Raw genomic sequence first — 18,744 nt, 5'->3', positions numbered from 1 at the left:
CCGCCCCCTTCCTGGACACATGGAGCGAGACTGGAGCCGTTTCCAGGGCAACTAGGGGCTCGCGGGCTGCTGACTGGAACGGGCGGCTCCGGCAGGGTAGGTGTGGCGGAGGAGGAGTCGGGGGGTGTGAGGGCGGAGTTACAGGAAGCAGCGGCCGTCGATTGGCTGGCTTCTCTATGGAAGAGGCGGGGCAGTATAGCGCGAGCAGGAAGTGGTCTGTCAGACGCGACCTGAGAGCGATGTGAGCACTTCCGGTGGCGGAGGAGAGGCTGGCCGGGCGGAGATGTGACCCGAGACCCGGATGTGCGAGGCCGGCTACACCCGCCGCCTGTGAGCTGCGCAATCTCGTCCTCCCATCCCCATTACATGCCGCATATACCTATTACATCCACTGTACATGCTATACCCACCCTATATACACCTCCTATACCTATTATATACACTGTTTACTCCTATACACCTATATATATCATATATAACATACACCCGCCTGTGAGCTGCGCAATCCCGTTCTCCATCTCTATTACATGCCTATTATATCCCCTATACATGCCTCATATATCTATTAGATACTGTACACTCCTTATATACACCTCCTATACATTATACACCTATATATATCATATATAACATACACCCGCCTGTGAGCTGCGCAATTGCGTTCTCCATCCCTATTACATGCCTATTATTATATCCCCTATACATGCCTCATATATCTATTGTATACTGTACACTCCTTATATACACCTCCTATACATTATACACCTATATATATCATATATAACATACACCCGCCTGTGAGCTGCGCAATTGCGTTCTCCATCCATGCCTCATACATTATATACTCTATACATGCTATATACACCTCATATGCAGTCTATATACACCTGTATATCCTATGCACCTCATATACAGTCTATATACACCTGTATACCCTATGCACCTCATATACAGAGTCTATATACACTAGGCCTGAAAGATAAATCGAATTTAAATCGAAATCGCAATCCCCAAGATCACAATTTCGGAATCGTCAAAGCGGAAATTATCGCGATCCCGTCATTTCCCCATGGGGAAGTTTGAAGAAGTGGCTTTGAACTTCCCCAAAGTCCTGGCGTGTGAGGCCTGCAGTGTTGGACATACTTTCCGCACAAGTTGAAACGCTGTCTGTCCTCTATCGCCGTCTGCCGGCTCTTGTGCTTGGCAAAACTCTGGGTTCCTGTATGTCACATGACATACAAGAAGTATGCCGTGCATTAGAGCCTGCAAGAGTCGAAGTGGATAGACAGGCATCGCTGGACTCGTGCTGGAAGCTATGTCCAGAACTGATGCAGCTTGTGGGACAGAGGAGGCAGAGAGAGACAAAGAGCGGGCACAGAGAGAGACTCAGGACACACAGAGGGAGCACAAAAAGAGACGAGACACAGAGAAAGACAGAAAGAAATAAAGTGGGCACAGAGACACAAAGGGGGAAAGAGAGACCCAGAGGAGGCAAAGGGGGCATAAAGAGAGACGGGGACAGAGGGAGAACAAACGGGCAACGAGGGGGAACAAAGCTTGATTTGAAGGAAATCATGAATTTAATCTAAATCGCAATTTCAGGCAGAAATCGCTCAATTCAATTTTTTCCTAAACTCGTTCAGGCCTGATATACACCTTTATACCCTATACACCTCATATACAGTCTATATACACCTGTATACCCTATACACCTCATATACAGTCTATATACACCTTTATACCGTATGCACCTCATATACAGTCTATATACACCTTTATAACCTATACACCTCATATACAGTCTATATACACCTTTATACCGTATGCACCTCATATACAGTCTATATACACCTTTATACCCTATGCACCTCATATACAGTCTATACACACCTTTATACCCTATACACCTCATATATAGTCTATATACACCTTTATACCCTATGCACCTCATATACAGTCTATACACACCTTTATACCCTATACACCTCATATATAGTCTATATACACCTTTATACCCTATGCACCTCATATACAGTCTATATACACCTTTATACCTTATACACCTCATATACAGTCTATATACACCTTTATACCCTATGCACCTCATATACAGTCTATACACACCTTTATACCCTATACACCTCATATATAGTCTATATACACCTTTATACCCTATGCACCTCATATACAGTCTATACACACCTTTATACCCTATACACCTCATATATAGTCTATATACACCTTTATACCCTATGCACCTCATATACAGTCTATATACACCTTTATACCTTATACACCTCATATACAGTCTATATACACCTGTATATCCTATACACCTCATATACAGTCTACACTTTTATATCCTATGCACCTCATATAGTCTATATACACCTTTATACCCTATGCACCTCATATACAGTCTATATACACCTTTATACCCTATACACCTCATACAGTCTATACACACCTGTATACCCTATATGCATCATATACAGTCTATATACACCTTTATACCCTATGCACCTCATATACAGTCTATACACACCTGTATACCCTATACACCTCATATACAGTCTATACACACACCTGTATACCCTATACGCCTCATATGCAGTCTATATACACCCTCTATACCCTACACAACCCATATACAGTCTATATACACCTTTATACCCTATATACCTCATATACAGTCTATATACATCTTTATACCCTATGCACCTCATATGTAGTCTATATACACCTTTATACCCTATGCACCTCATATGTAGTCTATATACACCTTTATACCCTATGCACCTCATATACAGTCTATACACACCTGTATACCCTATACACCTCATATACAGTGTATACACACACCTGTATACCCTATACGCCTCATATGCAGTCTATATACACCCTCTATACCCTACACAACCCATATACAGTCTATATACACCTTTATACCCTATACACCTCATATACAGTCTATATACACCTTTATACCCTATGCACCTCATATACAGTCTATATACACCTTTATAACCTATACACCTCATATACAGTCTATACACACCTGTATACCCTATACGCCTCATATACAGTCTATATACACCTTTGTACCCTATGCACTTCATATACAGTCTATACACACCTTTATACCCTATGCACCTCATATACAGTCTATATACACCTTTATACTCTATGCACCTCATATACAGTCTATACACACCTTTATACCCTATGCACCTCATATACAGTCTATACACACCTTTATACCCTATGCACCTCCTATACAGTCTATATACACCTTTATACCCTATACACCTCATATACAGTCTATATACACCTGTATACCCTATACACCTCATATACAGTCTATATACACTTTTTTTATATCCTATGCACCTCATATACAGTCTATATACACCTTTATACCCTATACACCTCATATACAGTCTATACACACCTGTATACCCTATACGCCTCATATACAGTCTATATACACCTTTATACCCTATACACTTCATATACAGTCTATACACACCTTTATACCCTATGCACCTCATATACAGTCTATATACACCTTTATACCCTATACACCTCATATACAGTCTATATACACCTGTATACCCTATACACCTCATATACGGTCTATATACGCCTTTATACCCCATACCCCTCATATACAGTATACCTTTATACCCTATGCACCTCATATACAGTCTATACACACCTGTATACCCTATACACCTCATATACAGTCTATACACACCTGTATACCCTATACACCTCATATACAGTCTATATACCCTACACAACTCATATACAGTCTATATACACCTTTATATCCTACACACCTTATATACAGTCTATATACATCTTTTATACCATATACACCTCATATACAGTCTATATACACCTGTATACCCTATACACCTCATATACGGTCTATATAAGCCTTTATACCCTATACCCCTCATATACAGTCTATATATATATATACCCTATACACCTCATATACAGTCTATGTACACCCTATATACCATACACACCTGATATACAGCCCATATGTACCCTATATACCTCATATACAGTCTATATACCATACACACCCTCTATACCTCATATACAGTCTATACACACCTGTATACCCTATACACCTCATTTATTTATTTATTTATATATTTATTTATTGTATTTATAAAGCGCCAACATATTACGCAGCGCTGAACATTAATTTAGGTTACAGACAATATTTAGGGGTGACATACAGCAATACGACAATACAGGAATACATGCAAACCAGATCACGCAGCACAGTATGAGTACCAGGTAATGCTTAGTCACTGGATGGAGCATGGAGATCACACAGCACAGTATGAGTACCAGGTAATGCTTAGTCACTGGATGGAGCATGGAGATCACACAGCACAGTATGAGTACAAGGTAATGCTTAGTCACTGGATGGAGCATGGAGATCACACAGCACAGTATGAGTACCAGGTAATGCTTAGTCACTGGATGGAGCATGGAGATCACACAGCACAGTATGAGTACAAGGTAATGCTTAGTCACTGGAGGGGAGCATGGAGATCACACAGCACAGTATGAGTACAAGGTAATGCTTAGTCACTGGATGGAGCATGGAGATCACACAGCACAGTATGAGTACAAGGTAATGCTTAGTCACTGGATGGAGCATGGAGATCACACAGCACAGTATGAGTACAAGGTAATGCTTAGTCACTGGATGGGGCATGGAGATCACACAGCACAGTATGAGTACAAGGTAATGCTTAGTCACTGGATGGAGCATGGAGATCACACAGCACAGTATGAGTACAAGGTAATGCTTAGTCACTGGAGGGGGCATGGAGATCACACAGCACAGTATGAGTACAAGGTAATGCTTAGTCAGTCACTGAATGGAGCATGGAGATTAGGCAAGTTAGGTTCACTCAGATGCATAGCATGGGTTCACAGTAATGGAGGTGCAAGATCAGGTAGGACACAAAAGGAGGAGGACCCTGCCCAAAGGCTTACAATCTAGAGGGAGAGGTAAGGACACAAATGGTAGGGGACCAGAATTCAGCTGTAGGTTTAGAGCATTTGTGAGGGGTGGTAGGCCAGAGTGAAAAGGATGCAGTCTATATACACCCTCTAAACCCTACACAACTCATATACAGTCTATATACACCTTTATACATTATACACCTCATATACAGTCTATATACACCTGTATACCCTATACTGCTCATATAGTCTATATACACCTTTATATCCTACACACCTTATATACAGTCTATATACATCTTATATACCATATACACCTCATATACAGTCTATATAAGCCTTTATACTCTATACACCTCATATACAGTCTATATACAGTCTATGTACACCCTATATAACATACACACCTGATATACAGCCCATACACACCCTATATAACTCATATACAGTCTATATACACCTGTATACCCTATACACCTCATATACAGTCTATATATACCCTATACACCTCATACACAATCTATATACAGTCTATGTACACCCTATATACCATACACACCTGATATACAGCCCATACACACCCTATATACCTCATATACAGTCTATATACAGTCTATATACCATACGCACCCTATATACCTCATATACAGTATATACACCTGTATACCCTATGCACCTCATATACAGTCTATATATACCCTATACAGTCTATATACAGTCTATGTACACCCTATATACCATACACACCTGATATACAGCCCATACGCACCCTATATACCTCATATACAGTCTATATACCATACACACCCTATATACCTCATATACAGTCTATACCTGCCTGTGAGCTCCACAATTCTGTCCTCCATCCATGCCTCATATACCTATATTCACTATACATGCTATATAGACCTCATACACCTATATATATTATATATACATATGCTCCAACACCGTGTCCTCCATCCATACCTCATACATCATATATACTATACAGTCTATACACACCTATATACCATAAACACCCCATATACAGTCTAAATATACCCTATACACCTCATATACAGTCTATATACATACTGCAGATATACACCCACCTGTGAGCTTGTCATTCATAGATTATATACACTATACATTCTATATATAGTCTATATACCCTATACACTCTATACACCTTATATACAGTCTATACATACTGTACATATTACACACACCCGTGAGCTTGTCCTCCATCCATACCTCATACATTATATACACTATACATTCTATATACACCTATATGCCATATACACCTCATATACTGTCTATATACATACTGTACATATTATACACCCACCTGTAAGCTCCAACACCATGTTCCCCATCTATATATCATACCTTATATGCACTATACAGTCTAATATACCCTATACACCTCATATACAGGGAGTGCAGAATTATTAGGCAAGTTGTATTTTTGAGGAATAATTTTATTATTGAACAACCACCATGTTCTCAATGAACCCAAAAAACTCATTAATATCAAAGCTGAATATTTTTAAAAGTAGTTTTTAGTTTTAGCTATTTTAGGGGGATATCTGTGAGTGCAGGTGACTATTACTGTGCATAATTATTAGGCAACTTAACAAAAAACAAATATATACCCATTTCAATTATTTATTTTTACCAGTGAAACCAATATAACATCTCAACATTCACAAATATACATTTCTGACATTCAAAAACAAAACAAAACAAATCAGTGACCAATATGGCCACCTTTCTTTGCAAGGACACTCAAAAGCCTGCCATCCATGGATTCTGTCAGTGTTTTGATCTGTTCACCATCAACATTGCGTGCAGCAGCAACCACAGCCTCCCAGACACTGTTCAGAGAAGTGTACTGTTTTCCCTCCTTGTAAATCTCACATTTTATGATGGACCACAGGTTCTCAATGGGGTTCAGATCTGGTGAACAAGGAGGCCATGTCATTCGTTTTTCTTCTTTTATACCCTTTCTTGCCAGCCACGCTGTGGAGTACTTGGACGCGTGTGATGGAGCATTGTCCTGCATGAAAATCATGTTTTTCTTGAAGGATGCAGACTTCCTCCTGTACCACTGCTTGAAGAAGGTGTCTTCCAAAAACTGGCAGTAGGACTGGGAGTTGAGCTTGACTCCATCCTCAACCTGAAAAGGCCCCACAAGCTCATCTTTGATGATACCAGCCCAAACCAGTACTCCACCTGGCGTCTGAGAAGGACTGGAGCTCTCTGCCCTTTACCAATCCAGCCACGAACTCATCCATCTGGCCCATCAAGACTCACTCTCATTTCATCAGTCCATAAAACCTTAGAAAAATCAGTCTTGAGATATTTCTTGGCCCAGTCTTGACATTTCAGCTTGTGTGTCTTGTTCAGTGGTGGTCGTCTTTCAGCCTTTCTTACCTTGGCCATGTTTCTGAGTATTGCACACCTTGTGCTTTTGGGCACTCCAGTGATGTTGCAGCTCTGAAATATGGCCAAACTTGTGGCAAGTGGCATCTTGGCAGCTACACGCTTGACTTCTCTCAGTTCATGGGCAGTTATTTTGCGCCTTGGGTTTTCCACATGCTTCTTGCGACCCTGTTGACTATTTTGAATGAAACGCTTGATTGTTCGATGATCACGCTTCAGAAGCTTTGCAATTTTAAGAGTGCTGCATCCCTCTGCAAGATATCTCACTATTTTTGACTTTTCTGAGCCTGTCAAGTCCTTCTTTTGACCCATTTTGCCAAAGGAAAGGAAGTTGCCTAATAATTATGCACACCTGATATAGGGTGTTGATGTCATTAGACCACACCCCTTCTCATTACAGAGATGCACATCACCTAATATGCTTAATTGGTAGTAGGCTTTCGAGCCTATACAGCTTGGAGTAAGACAACATGCATAAAGAGGATGATGTGGTCAAAATACTCATTTGCCTAATAATTCTGCACTCCCTGTAGAGTCTATATACCCTATACACCCATATACAGTCCATATACCCTATACACCTCATATACAGTCTATGCACACCCTATACACCTCATATACAGTCTATATACATACTGTACATATTATACATCCACCTGTGAGCGCCAAAATCCTGTCCACCATCCATGCCTCATACATTATATATTCTATATACACCCTATATATTCTATACACCTCATATACATTCTACACACACCATATATACCCTATACACCTATATACCCTATACACTTCATATACAGTCTATATACACCTATATACCATATACACCTCATATACAGTCTATATACACCTATATACCCTATACACCTCATATACAGTCTATATAAACCTATATATCCTATACACCTCATATACAGTCTATATACACCTATATATCCTATACACCTCATATACAGTCTATATACACCTATATATCCTATACACCTCATATACAGTCTATATACACCTATATACCCTATACACCTCATATACAGTATATATACACCTATATACCCTATACACTCAATACTGCGCACTTCAGCCGGAAGGAGGAAGTGCGCATTATTGAGCGGTGGAATGCGTCCCATTGGACACGTGCGAGCGCTTGATACTCATACAAGCGCCCCGGACTTGTGGGTAATTATTCCCCTGTCCCCCATGCACACACCCGAGGCAATTAAGCCTCATTAGAATCACGGCTTTGGATACTTTTCTACCCGTGAGCCCATCACTGCTTGTGAGCAGCCACAGTGCACAGCTGCAGGTCCTCACTGAGCTCATTTGTCCAGAGGGGCTCTTTTCCATGAGCGAAAGTGATGCCATGCAGCATAATATCACTTCCGCTGGCGTCCGCGTCACTTCCGCATCTCCCGCTGCAGTGTGTACGGAGGGGACAGCGGGCGGATGCGGCCGTGCGAGAGTCTGCTGCATGCTGCACGCTGCACATTCTCGGATCGCTCCGCACTCTACGCACGCAGTGGAAACTGTTCCATTGCCGTGCATTGAGCTCAGGACACCCGCGGTGCGATGCGGCTATGCACCGCAGCTAATGGGCTTGGCCTCTGACACAGGAGACCTGGGTTCAAATCTCGGCTCTGCCTGTTCAGTAAGCCAGCACCTATTTCAGTAAGGAGCTTCTTGGGCAAGTCTCCTTAACACTGCTACTGCCTACTGAGTGCGCTCTAGTGGCTGCCTCGCAAGCACTCTGAGTCCGACAGGAGAAAGGCGCTATACAAATACTGCAATTAATATTATTATTAATGGAAACAGGCCCTTCACCGTGACTGTCTACAAACCAACTGCACAGAGCTGCTGCTTTTCACCTGTTGAGTTGATTAGGACAGCTGTTCCCAATGAATCAGGGTAATTAGGATGCTTAGAACAGCTTGGACTATTTGGAATAGTAAAGAACTTTGGATTTCCCCACAGACTGTGACAGTTTGTGAAGGGAATGAATAATTTTGGACTGGACACTTTTTGCTCAAATGTAAGTAAAAGATGAGATTTTTTTTCCCCCTCACAATTATTATTTATTTATTTATAAAGCGCCAACATATTCCTTGGCGCTGTACCATGTAAGAAAACAAACAAGGGATACATAATGATACAGACAATGATATACATCAGATATGAATACTGATACAAGATACAGCACTGCTGATTACAATTTGATTTAACATGATGACTAAAATGTATAAATGTCTAACAGTGTGCAAGCAATTACATTAATAACATTCCATGACACAAAAGGGTGAGAGCCCCGCCCTTGTGAGCTTACAATCTAAAGGAATGGGGTGGAAACAAGAGGTGGGGAAGTATACAGTATATATACAGGCAGTGCGAGGTTAGGCTATTTAGTAAGAAGTAAATCTATAGACATGAGGTTGAAGGGTGCACAATCTAAGATACAGCATAAGGGATAAAGCACAATGCCTCTTGTACATCATCTTATTATCTTTTGGGAAACACCGATGTCATTTCCTGTCAAAAAATATTACTTGCTGGATGAGTAAAAGTAGCTTTAAGTCAAAATGTGCCAGGGGCATGAATAATTATATGGCAGGACTGTATATACCCTATACACCTCATATACAGTCTATATACACACCCTATATACCCTATACACCTCATATACAGTCTATATATACACACACACCCTGTATACCCTATACACCTATATACAGTCTATATACATACTGTACATATTATACACCCACCTGTGAGCTCCGCAATCCCCATCCACGCCTCATACATTATATACACCATACATTCTATACACACCCTATACACCTCATATACAGTCTATACACACATCCTATATACCCTATACACCTCATATACAGTCTATATACACCTGTATACCCTATACATCTTATATACAGTCTATATACACACCCTATATACCCTATACACCTCATATACAGTCTATATACACCTATATACCCTATACATCTCATATACAGTCTATATACACACCCTATATACCCTATACACCTCATATACAGTCTATATACACACACACCCTATATACCCTATACACCTCATATACAGTCTATATACACACCCTATATACCCTATACACCTCATATACAGTCTATATATATACCCTATACACCTCATATACAGTCTATATACACACACACCCTATATACCCTATACACCTCATATACAGTCTATATACACACCCTATATACCCTATACACCTCATATACAGTCTATATATATATATATATATACACACCCTATATACCCTATACACCTCATATACAGTCTATATACATACCCTATATACCCTAAACACCTCATATACAGTCTATATATATATATATACCCTATACACCTCATATATAGTCTATATACACACCCTATATACCCTATACACCTCATATACAGTCTATATATACACACCCTATATACCCTATACACCTCATATACAGTCTATATACACACCCTATATACCCTATACACCTCATATACAGTCTATATACACACCCTATATACCCTATACACCTCATATACAGTCTATATACACACACACCCTATATACCCTATACACCTCATATACAGTCTATATACACACCCTATATACCCTATACACCTCATATACAGTCTATATATATATATATATATATATATATATATATATATATATATATATATATATATATATATATATATATATATATATATATATACACACCCTATATACCCTATACACCTCATATACAGTCTATATATACACACCCTATATACCCTATACACCTCATATACAGTCTATATATACACACCCTATATACCCTATACACCTCATATACAGTCTATATACACACCCTATATACCCTATACACCTCATATACAGTCTATATACACACACACCCTATATACCCTATACACCTCATATACAGTCTATATACACACCCTATATACCCTATACACCTCATATACAGTATATATATATATATATATATATATATATATATATATATATATATATATATATATATATATATATATATATATATATATATATATATATATATATACACACACACCCTATATACCCTATACACCTCATATACAGTCTATATATACACACCCTATATACCCTATACACCTCATATACAGTCTATATATACACACACCCTATATACCCTATACACCTCATATACAGTCTATATACACACCCTATATACCCTATACACCTCATATACAGTCTATATATACACACCCTATATACCCTATACACCTCATATACAGTCTATATATACACACCCTATATACCCTAAACACCTCATATACAGTCTATATACACACCCTATATACCCTATACACCTCATATATAGTCTATATACACACCCTATATACCCTATACATCTCATTGCAGTGTATATACATACTGTACATATTATACACTCGCCTGTGAGCTCCACAATCCCCATCCATGCCTCATACATTATATACACCATACATTCTATACACACCCTATACACCTCATATACAGTCTATATATACACACCCTATATACCCTATACACCTCATATACAGTCTATATACACACCCTATATACCCTATACACCTCATATACAGTCTATATACACCTGTATACCCTATACACCTCATATACAGTCTATACACACATCCTATATACCCTATACACCTCATATACAGTCTATATACACCTGTATACCCTATACATCTTATATACAGTCTATATACACACCCTATATACCCTATACACCTCATATACAGTCTATATACACCTATATACCCTATACATCTCATATACAGTCTATATACACACCCTATATACCCTATACATCTTATATACAGTCTATATACACACCCTATATACCCTATACATCTTATATACAGTCTATATACACACCCTATATACCCTATACACCTCATATACAGTCTATATACACCTATATACCCTATACACCTCATATACAGTCTATATACACACACACCCTATATACCCTATACACCTCATATAAGACAAACAAGACAAATAACATTTATATTGCGCTTTTCTCCTTGCGGACTCAAAGCGCCAGAGCAGAGCAGCAGCCACTAGGGCGCGCTCTATTGGCAGTAGCAGTGTAAGGGAGACTTGCCAAAGGTCTCCTACTGAATTAGTGCTGGCTTACTGAACAGGCAGAGCCGAGATTCGAACCCTGGTCTCCCGTGTCAGAGGCAGAGCCCTTAACCATTACACCATCAGCCAACTGCTATACAGTCTATATACACACCCTATATTCCCTATACACCTCATATACAGTCTATATACACCTATATACCCTATACACCTCATATACAGTCTATATACCCTATACACCTCATATACAGTCTATATACATACTGTACATATTATACACCCACCTGTGAGCTCTGCAATCCTGTCCTCCATCCATACCTCATACATTATATACACTGTACATTTTATATACGCCCTATATATTTTATACACCTCATATGTAGTCTATATACCCTTTACACCTCATATACAGTCTATATACACACCCTATATATCCTATACACCTCATATACAGTCTATATACACCTATATACCCTATACATCTCATTGCAGTGAATAAACATACTGTACATATTATACACCCGCCTGTGACCTCCACAATCCCCATCCATGCCTCATGCATTATATACACCAAACATTCTATACACACCCTATATACCTCATATACAGTCTATACACACACCCTATATACCCTATACACCTCATATACAGTCTATATACACCTATATACCCTATACACCTCATATACAGTCTATATACCCTATACACCTCATATACAGTCTATATACATACTGTACATATTATACACCCACCTGTGAGCTCTGCAATCCTGTCCTCCATCCATACCTCATACATTATATACACTGTACATTTTATATACGCCCTATATATTTTATACACCTCATATGTAGTCTATATACCCTTTACACCTCATATACAGTCTAAATACATACTGTACATATTATACTCCCACCTGTGAGCTCCACAATCCTGTACTCCATCCATACCTCATACATTATATACACCATACATTCTATACACACCCTATATACCTCATATACAGTCTATATACCCTATACACCTCATACACAGTATATATACACCCTATTTACCCTATACACCTCATATACAGTCTCTATACGCACCCTATATACCCTATACACCTCATAAACAGTCTCTATACGCACCCTATATACCCTATACACCTCATATACAGAATATATACACCTATATACCCTATACATCTCATATACAGAATATATACATGCCCTATATACCCTATACACCTCATATACAGTCTATATACACCTATAGATCCTATACACCTCATATACAGAATATATACACACCCTATATATCCTATACACCTCATACAGTATATATACACACCCTATACATCTCATATACAGTCTATATACACACTGTACATATTGTGCAATCGTGTCCTCCATCCATACCTCATACATTATATACACTGTATATTTTATATACACCCTATATATTTTATACACCTCATATGCAGTCTATAGTAGAAACCTGTATCCAGGAGCACCCACTTAACGCTCAGAAGTTTGATGTGTGTGCCTTTGTACCATAGAGTCAAAACACAACAGTCCAAAAACCGATCGGCACCACACTGTATATGTATTAATTAGCTGGCAGCTGCCTGTCATCTCTTTTTTTTCTAATATGCAATAAATGTTTAAGAGCTAATTAATACATATACAGTGTGGTGCCGATCCTTTTTTGAACTGTTATATACAGGATCTCAAAAAATTAGCATATTGTGAGAAAGTTGAGAGACGCAAGACCCAACACTCTGGATGAGCTTAAGGCCGCTATGGAAGCATCCTGGGCCTCCATAACACCTGAGCAGTGCCACAGGCTGATTGCCTCCATGCCACGCCGCATTGAAGCAGTCATTTCTGCAAAAGGATTCCCGACCAAGTATTGAGTGCATAACTGAACATCATTATTTGAAGGTTGACTTTTTTTTGTTTTAAAAACACTTTTCTTTTATTGGTCGGATAAAATATGCTAATTTTTTGAGATAGGAAATTTGTGTTTTCATGAGCTGTATGCCAAAATCATCAATATTAAAACAATAAAAGGCTAATTTTTTGAGAAGATCCTGTACACCCTATATACCCTACACACATCATATACAGTCTATATACACCTTTAAATCCTATACACCTAATATACAGTCTATATACACCTCAAATACATTATACACATATATATCATACACCTGCCTGTGAGCTCCACTGTCCTGTCCCCATCCATGCCTCATACATTATATACACTATACATTCTGTACACACTCTATATACCCTATACACCTTATATAAACCCTATATACCCTATACACCTCATATACAGTCTATATACACCCTATATACCCTATACATCTCATTGCAGTGTATATATACACACCCTATATACCCTATACACCTCGTATACAGTCTATATAAACCCTCTATACCCTATACACCTCATTGCAGTGTATATACACACCCTATATACCCTATACACCTGTATACTCTATACACCTCATATACAGTCTATACACACCTTACATACCCTATACACCTCATATACAGTCTATATAAACCCTATATACCCTATACATCTCATTGCAGTGTATATACACACCCTATATACCCTATACACCTTATATACAGTCTATACACACCTTATATACCCTATACACCTCTTATACAGTCTATATACCCTATACACCTCATATACAGTTTATATAAACCCTCTATACCCTATACACCTCATTGCAGTGTATATACACACCCTATATACCCTATACACCTTCTATACACCTGTATACTCTGTACACCTCATATACGGTCTATACACATCTTACATATCCTATACACCTCATATACAGTATATAAACCCTATATACCCTATACATCTCATTGCAGTGTATATACACACCTCACAAGCGGTATTATTGAGGGAAAAAAACATTTCTCAGCTTTTATTTACCTTTAAGCAATAAGTGTCCAGTCTAAAATTATTCATACTCTTTACAATCTGTCACTGTCTGTGGAAAAATCCAAAGTTCTATACCATTGCAAATAGTCCAAGCTGTTCTAAAGCATCCTAATTACCCTGATTAATTGGGAACAGCTGTTTTAATCAACTCAACAGGTGAAAAACAGCAGCTCTTTGCAGTTGGTTTGTGGACAGTCACGGCTAAGACAAAGGAGCTCAGTGAGGACCTGCGGCTGTGTATTGTGGCTGCTCACAAGTCAGGAAAGGGCCATTTCTAAATGGTTTCAAGTTCCACTGGCTACAGTGCAAAGTATTATTAAAAAATACAAGATGTTCCGTACTATGGGAAATCTCAGAGGACGTGGTCGGAAGCCAAAAGTGACACCTGTGCTGGCCAGGAGGATAGTGAGAGAGGTGAAAAATAATCCAAGGATCACCACTAAGTCCAGCCTGGTGAATCTGGGCCATGCTGGTAGCAATGTCTCAAGGCAGACAATCCAACGGACACTACACACTGCTTGGTTCCACGGATGCAGACCTAGGAGGACGCCACTTCTCCAGATAAGGCACACAAAAGCTTGCTTGGCCTGTGCAAATGCTCATCTGGACAAAGAAGACGACTTCTGGTATTCTGTGTTATGGTCAGATGAAACAAAAATGGAATTGTTTGGTCACAATGATGTTTCTTTCATTTGGGGTAAAAAGGAGAAGCCTTCAACCCAAAGAACACCATCTTCACTGTCAAACATGGTGGGAACCTAATGCTTTGGGGTGTTTTTCAGCCAATGGACCAGGGAACCTAATCACAGTAATCGACGCCATGAAAAAGCAATACGTGAGGATTCTCAACGACAACATCAGGCAGTCTGCAGAGAAACTTGGCCTTGGGCACCAGTGAACATTTTATCATGACAATGACCCAAAACACAGCAAAAGTGGTGAAGAAATGGTCAGCAGACAACATTAAAGCAGTAGGATCAGCCATACAATGCCAGGGAAAAAACATATATAAGTAGATAAATAAAATACTTGATCTACTTACATAACACATGTATTGTACTGTCCACGTTTTGATTTCAGTGAATGTTAGATAGTAAATGACGAGAATTCTGTTCCTGGTGGGAACCATGTCTTTTCCCCACAGTTAAGGCTAAATCCTGATGTCATTTTTGCCCTTTACTTTTTTTCTTTTCTCCAATTGCTGAGTCACCTCAGCCTTGCTTGTAAACACAAGTGAACAGGGGATCGTGTTTCAGATAAGCAGCCAGGCAGGGAAGTAAATGGAAGAGGAGGAATATATTATAGATAAAAAGAGCCCCCAGCATGCAACTGTTTGGCTCTGACTACTAAAGGGCCAGTGGTTCTTAAAGAGAACCAGAGATGAAGTACCCTCTTGTATTTTACCTTATAAATCAGTGGGAACATGACAGTAAACACCTAATCTGCTCTTTGTTTCATTGTTCTCTGTTTAATCTGACTGCTATCACCTCTGATAAGAATCCCCGACTGAGGACTCAGTCTAGCTTTGCTACGGAAAGATTATAGCTGAGTCTATCTTCTCTGGTGTCTTTTCAAGCCAAAGCCTGCCCCCTTGTGGCTCTGCTATAATGACTCAGCTATAATTTTTCCCTGCAAAGCCAGACTGAATGCTCAGTCTGGGATTCTTATCACAGCTGATAAGACACTTTTAGCAGTGAGGATGAAGCAAAGAGCAGGGTTAAGGGGCCCATACACCTAACGATTTTCCCGCCGATATACGGGCGATTCGATCACTCTGATCGAATCGTCTGTGAAATCGCCGCGCACACCGCTGACAGAACGATCAATTTCCGTCCGAAATCGATCGTTCCCGTCGATCCGTCCATGCGGAAGATTTTTCTCGATCGCCGGCGGGTTGGGAGTGCGTCGATAGCGGCGTTCGAATGCCCGACGACCGACGCAATACAGCGGGTATACATTACCTGTTCCGGCCGGCGCGAGTCCCCTGGTCCCCGCTGTCTTCTTTCCGCGCTGGGTTCCAAACCGGCTGCAGCTGCACAGAACTTCCTGTCCCGGCACGAAGTTTAAACAGTAGAGCGCCCTCTACTGTTTAAATGTCCCCTGGACAGGAAGTTCAGTAGCTGCAGGAACGGTCTGGAGCCCGGAGCGGAGAAGAAGACAGCGGGGACCAGGGGACTCGCGCCGCGGCAGCAGCGGTTTCAGGCTGAAATTGATTCACAATCTGTTTGCAATAAAGGCGGCCATACGATCCCTCTGTGATCAGATTCGATCAGAGAGGGATCTATCTGTTGGTCGAATCTGATGGCAAATCGACCAGTGTATGGCCACCTTAAGTGTTTTCTCTAATCTTCTTACTGATATATATGGTAAAATACACAAGGGTGCTTCGTCTCTGGTTCCCTTTAAGTATGTGATAACTCCAAACCATAGCAGCAGAAAAAGTTTTGACTGTAGGATTAGCATCTTTATCACGTAATACACTCAGATCAGAAATTAGATTTTTATAGTGACAATCCCGCTTTAACATTTTGTAGTGGCCCAGCCAGAGTCCTGACTTGAATCCAATTGAGAATCTGTATAGGGAGCTAAAGATCAGGGTGATGGCAAGAAGACACTCCAACCTGAAAGATTTGGAGCTCATTGCTGAAGATGAATGGGCAAAGATACCTGTGGAGACCTGCAAAAAGCTGGTCTGCAATTATAGGAAGCATTTGCTGTAATAGCCTATAAAGGCTTTCTATTGATTATTGAGAAGGGTGTGAATAATTTTGGACTGGACACTTTTTGCTCAAATGTAAATAAAAGCAGAGAAATGTTTTTTTCCCACAATAATGCCTCTTGTAAATCGTCTTATTATCTTCGAGGAGACACCTATGTCATTTCCTGTCAAAAAATGACTTGCTGGTTGAAATTTACCAGGGGTATGAGTATAATGGGCAGCAATGTATAAATATATATACATAACATACACATGCCTGTGAGCTCCGACACTGTGTCCTGCTGTACATGCCTTATCTATACATTATATACCTTCTATATACACACCCTATACATTATATACCCTCACACACCTATATCCATTCTATACACATATTATACACCTGCCTGGGAGCTCTGACTTCATGTCCTGCTGTACATGCTCCATATTATTATTATGTATTTATATAGCACTGACATCTTCTGCAGCACTGTACAGAGTACATAGTCATGTCACTGACTGTCCT

The 18,744-nt window shown here is 39.6% G+C and overlaps 1 protein-coding gene across 1 annotated transcript in view; it reads left to right on the top strand.

The window, feature by feature from the left end:
* Positions 1–214: 214 nt before the first annotated feature.
* Positions 215–18,744, top strand: part of ZBTB43 (zinc finger and BTB domain containing 43) — a 39,193-nt gene continuing 20,663 nt past the window's right edge. The window contains exon 1 of the mRNA XM_068249949.1: positions 215–330. The gene's annotated coding sequence lies outside the window, so the exon portion shown is untranslated. The remainder of the gene's footprint in view (positions 331–18,744) is intronic.

This window comes from Hyperolius riggenbachi, chromosome 8 (assembly GCF_040937935.1).
Source record: "Hyperolius riggenbachi isolate aHypRig1 chromosome 8, aHypRig1.pri, whole genome shotgun sequence".
Taxonomy (NCBI): domain Eukaryota; kingdom Metazoa; phylum Chordata; class Amphibia; order Anura; family Hyperoliidae; genus Hyperolius; species Hyperolius riggenbachi.
The sequence above is the reverse complement of the archived record's forward strand: the minus strand, read 5'-3'. Positions and strand labels throughout refer to the sequence as shown.